We start from the raw sequence: 5,349 nt of genomic DNA on the forward strand, positions 1-5,349 counted from the left end.
TCACATCAAGAAAGCACACTTTGTAAGTGGGGGTGAAGGAGGGGGAGAAGCGGGCTCTGAATCCAGTTTCAGTGTTTCGTGTTTCTTCTTGTGAAATCGAGAAGAAGAAAAAGGCAAACTTTAACATTAATTCATGAAATAAATTAGGCTGAGATGTAGAAATTTGAAGGCTCCTGCTAGATCTGGCTCGGCAGTCACCTGCATTCACGATACTCCCTTTAGACCTGTGCTCAAGAGTACAGCCAAGGTATGTGTGTGTTCAGAGCCTTAAAGAGCCTGTATATGAGACAGGCTTTGCACACAAAGATGTTCCAGCATGCTGCTGATCATGGAAACAAAAAGGGAAGTGAAAAATATTGTGAAAAGAAAATGCTGGAATATTGTCAAGTAAAGAAAGCAAAACACGTAGGTACGGAAGGTGGCGGGAGACGGCTGACCTAAAATGGACAAGGCCCCGTGTCAAATCCCCAGCATGGCCCAGAAGATTAAAAAATGTATTCTAAATTTATTCCCTATGAAATTTCTGAACTACATGCTGTTCAAGATAAAAAGACTTGAGGGACACTCAGTAAAATATTAACAGCTGATGTCTGGGGTTGATAGCATGATGACTTCCACATCTACACCAAGAAAAGAGGACTGTGAAAGTAAAGATTCATTCCACAAACCCTCAATTATTAGGAAAATTTGTTCTTTTTTTACAAAAATAAGTGATTCACTGAAAATAAAGTATGTACGATTGTGCTGCGAGGGCGATCCGTTCCTCTTCTTCTCGGCGGGGTGAAGACTGCGCTGTGGGGAGTCTTCTGAGTCTCCACTGTCACCACAGACTGGGTCCAGTCATGAGGGGAAGGCGAGAGCACTCAGCTTCCCATGGCTCTTGTTTTCAGAAGCCACAACACGCATCAGGAACGCGATGCCAGAGTCAGGAGATCCATGTAGCGGAGTGTTCCGCGTACGGCCCCCACTGCACGGGCTGTGAAGGGTAGAAGGGGTTCATTTGGAACACGAGCTGTAAGAAGAGTGAGGAAATGGTGCCCAGTTCCCACTGTCAGTGCCCAGCCTGGCACAGGAGAGAGCACATTTGCTGCCTAACTGCTAACTTCTTGTCTTGAGGTCTTCTGGGTTTGCCCACACTGGAAGCACACACAATGAGACTTAATGCTACTGCTGGTGTGAACTCTGCGCACATTCCTTTGTGTGTGTGTGTGTGTGTGTACATGTAGAGAACATTCCTGAATGTCATTCCGAAGGAACCATCTACCTTACCTTTTGAAGCGGGGTCTCTTACTGGCCTGGAGCTCACTGAGGTTTGAAGGCTAGTAAGCCTCAGATAGCCACGTATTTCTGCTTTCTCAGCATTGGGATTACAAGCACAAGCTCTAACACCCAGCTCTTTATACGTGGGCTCTTGGGATTAAACTCAGGTCTTCTCGTTTGCACGGCAAGCACTTTTACTAGCTGAGTTTTAAGAGAAACTAGTTATAATGACAGGTGGGATTGGGTGGGAGGAGAGGCTGATGTTGGGGATTGGGAGGGATGCTAAGGCATTAACAGGAGCGAATGTGGAATAAATCGTGAGGTGCTACATAGCTAAAATGGATAGGACTAGAGATGCGGGGGCAGGGAAGGTTATGGAGGTGGGGACTAATGGAAGGACAAGCAGAACAGCCTAACCTCACCTTTTGAATCTGAGCTATTGTGTCTACCAAGCACTGCTTTCCAGTTTCACAAGCCTCACACTTTGCGGTATGTCTGCAGTCAGTGAGGACATGTGGATGCTTGAGGAGAACTCGCAGGACAAAGTCATTGCCAAACAGGTGAGTTTCCTCAGGAAACCATCAAGGGGTCTCTTTCAATTTCCCCTCCCACCCATCTTTCACCTGAGTTCCTGTCACACACTGCAAGAGCTTTGGCAGAGGGATCGCACGCAGCTTTGATCCTTTTACGAGGCGGTGCGTCTGGACTTGTGGCAGCCGCCTCCTCCTTTCCCGAGCTCCTGCTTCCTGTTCCAGCTACTCTGCTTCTCCTTGGGAGCCCATCCTATGCCGCGTATACACAACCTCTGACCCAGGTGGTCTTTCAAGACACAAACAAACTTGAAGTCTCACTAAACAAAATCAGCTCCATTAATGCATAGACGATATTTTAGGGTGTGTATCCAGATTCCATTTTTCACCATTTATTCTGAAATTTACCACTTCCATATTTGTGTCTGGGCTTCAAAGAAAGCTGAACGCAAGTATCAGTTCCAGAACAGGGTCTGACTGGTTAGACTTCTGCTAACAGTTCAAGTATTTTGAGGCTACAGCTTGACTATCTGGGAGCATAAGGGGGTTCTCTCATGTTTCACCAGAACAAATTTCTTCCCACCAGAGACCACAGGCAAGACGGTGAGCCTCTTCCTTTGTTGCCATCTTCCTTAGCTGGAGTTGATACTGCCATTTCCACAAGAATAGAGGAAAAAAGGAGAGAAAGTCCTTTCACAATTTATGTCAGTCTGGAATGGCCTGAAGCTGTTTCTCAGGAGTTGCCAGTTTGGAAATCTGAAGGGATATTTTCATTGTCAAAATAATTGGATTAGAGGGGTATTACTATCGTTTAATGTATAGAGATCAAGAAAGCGATACAGAATTCATGGGATCACTTCCACGACAAAGAATGAACCTTTTAACAAGCCCCTGGCCATCTAGGGAAGGCACAAATCTATTTATTATCTGAGTCTTTAGCCGAACTGTAGTTTACATATACATTTTTCATTTTGTTTATGGTTTTAATATGTAGGGAATTTTCCTGTGTTTAAATAAAAGGAAGACTGTCTTTTTCTTTGAAATTCTTCCAAGACCTGTTCACCTCTTCAGATAATCATGTCACCAGTGGCAATACCACTAATGGGACTCAAGCTGCCAACAAAATACTGTTTTATTGGTCTGCGTTTATAATTGTCACATGATGATTGTGTCTCGAGCTCAGCTTTGACGGCTTTATTGCATGCTCTAGAGCAATTGTGAGGCTGGCTTTACATATTAATGTGTACATATCTTTCTATTATAAATTTCTCTCCTTTCCCTTTCCCACTGTGCTACTCTTGGTCGTGATGTATTTTTATAATTATAAGGAGTGGTGAGATAAATTATCTACAAATGCAGTCAGAGCAGTAAAGGGGATAATGCAAATTAAATTGAAAGGGGAAAAGAAAAGTATGGTGTTTGTTGAGGAACAATGAGAGAAATCCATTCCAATATAGAATTTGACATCAAGAAGTGGGAATTTAAAAAATTACACCTTTATAAGGAGGGTTGCCTCCATTCTTTGGATGAGTCAAAAAAATAAGAGTAAGATTGGGAAAGTTTTAGATTCCTGGTTTTATATTTGAAAACCTTTCAGGAAAACTACCTTCTATTTACTTTGCAGAAACAATCGAGTACTCTTAAAGCTGTAGGCTTAAAAGGGGTAACATAAACTTCCAGGAATGTTGCCTTTGTCTGCTAGTCTTTAGAGCTTAGAAGTCTTCAGCTGCTTCATCTGCAAGCGGTCGGAACTGAATTTTATTGAGGGAGGCAGCCTCTGCTATGGTAGTGGGTTGGAGAAGTCTGGAAAAACAAATGCTATGAAAGCTCTCTCTCGGTTGTGGTGAGAGGTAGTGAAGATCTGACGAATGAGTGCTTTACCCTGAGAAAATTTACATCCAAGACACACTTGAACTCTAAACTTCCCCCTGAACCACCCCTGTTGTGTGCGCTCAATCTCACAGAGGAAATGAGCATAGGACTCTGAAAAGGGAAGCTTGGGAAAAATGAGCCTGTATCTAAGTCTCTTACCCCTAATTTGAAGCTATTGTCTAAAGTCATCCATGGACATGGACCTTGACAAGTCCAGAGCTAATTGGAAAGAGGTGGCTGTTACTCTTCTATGGCCTACCACCTGGTTCAGTTTCAGGTCTTAATAATGTCTAACTCAATAGACTTCTCATTAGCTTGTAGTCTTCACTCTAGTCAACTGAAAGAATCCATATCACTGATGGAATACCTGTTTCATTCTATGATCCCTAAAGATACAAATCTGTCGGTAATTTAATCAGTTTTATATACCTTTAAGAAATGCAAGTGTATGTATATTGGAACATGTGCACAAAGTGTCCCTGAACATGTTGTTTATAAAAACCAGAAGGTTTTCTTCCCTCTTGGTTTAAAATGAAGAGGACTCTTGGAAGAATCCATTATGGAGGGTACCAATCTCATCCAAGCTATTCTGAGGATACTCTGCATTGACAGGAATGAATGTGGTCCCGATGGTGACCATGGTTACCATTCTTAGAATTTATAAGACATATTGTTAACCGTTTCATTTGAGCTTTGTTACTGTCTTTGGGGAGAAGGGTTGGAATGTTCCTTGTCCCCATCTTATAGAGAAAGAACCCGTAAACCTACAGGTATAGTTCACAAATTTTGGCCAACAATTGGGAGGGCTGGATGCCAACCATTTCTTCTGAATTTAAGGGTGTAGTTGTTTGCTCTTCAACCTGCTACCTCTTGCCCAAAGCTTAGAATTCCAGGTATATTATTTTCACATCTGTCACTATCTGAAGTTGTCTGGTTGGTTATAAGTGACTTCTGTTGGGGAAGAACATAGACTTTCTTATCTTTTTTACAGAGATGTGTCATGCCCTAAGCTAGTCTTTCCTTAGCACTTAGTGTTTACCATGCAAACCATACGTTAAGTTGCTCCAGTCCAGGTATACTCTCGGCAGTCTTCTGGTTTTATATTTTCATTCACCCCTGCCTCCCTCCTCCTTTGCACCCCTTCCCACACACATCACTCACTATTATTCCACTTCCCCTGGTCTCATACACTATCCCCATGGTGTTCATACTTTGATAACATTTTCTTTAGCTGTGTTGTCATAGAGCTGGTACTTTGATGATATCTTCAAACACAATATTATAAAATCCAGCCTTCACTTGTCATAGAAAGCTGAAAGAGGTCAGATGTGGTCCCCAAGGCTGGCTTAGGCAGTGATGTCCCTGCTGCCATGGAAGGTTCTCTTTGGGGACCAGACCAGTCTGACACAGTTAAAATTAAACAGCTAACCTCTAAGCATGTGGGGTTTATGTTCCAATCAAGATGTGCTTTCTTTTTATCAAAGCAAATATAAAATTATATGAGTATGTCACTCAATAATTAAACAAGATACTTAAGTAAACCTATCAATAACAACGATGAAAGATTTTGAAGGGAAAATAATAACTATTTCTGTCTATTTTATTTAACCACATGACTCAAGAGTTTATTTTGAGGGCAGTAAAAGTGTTAGAAATAAGACACTCAAGGGAATTCCAGGGTCTTCTG

This window comes from Meriones unguiculatus, chromosome 1 (assembly GCF_030254825.1).
Source record: "Meriones unguiculatus strain TT.TT164.6M chromosome 1, Bangor_MerUng_6.1, whole genome shotgun sequence".
Classification (NCBI taxonomy): domain Eukaryota; kingdom Metazoa; phylum Chordata; class Mammalia; order Rodentia; family Muridae; genus Meriones; species Meriones unguiculatus.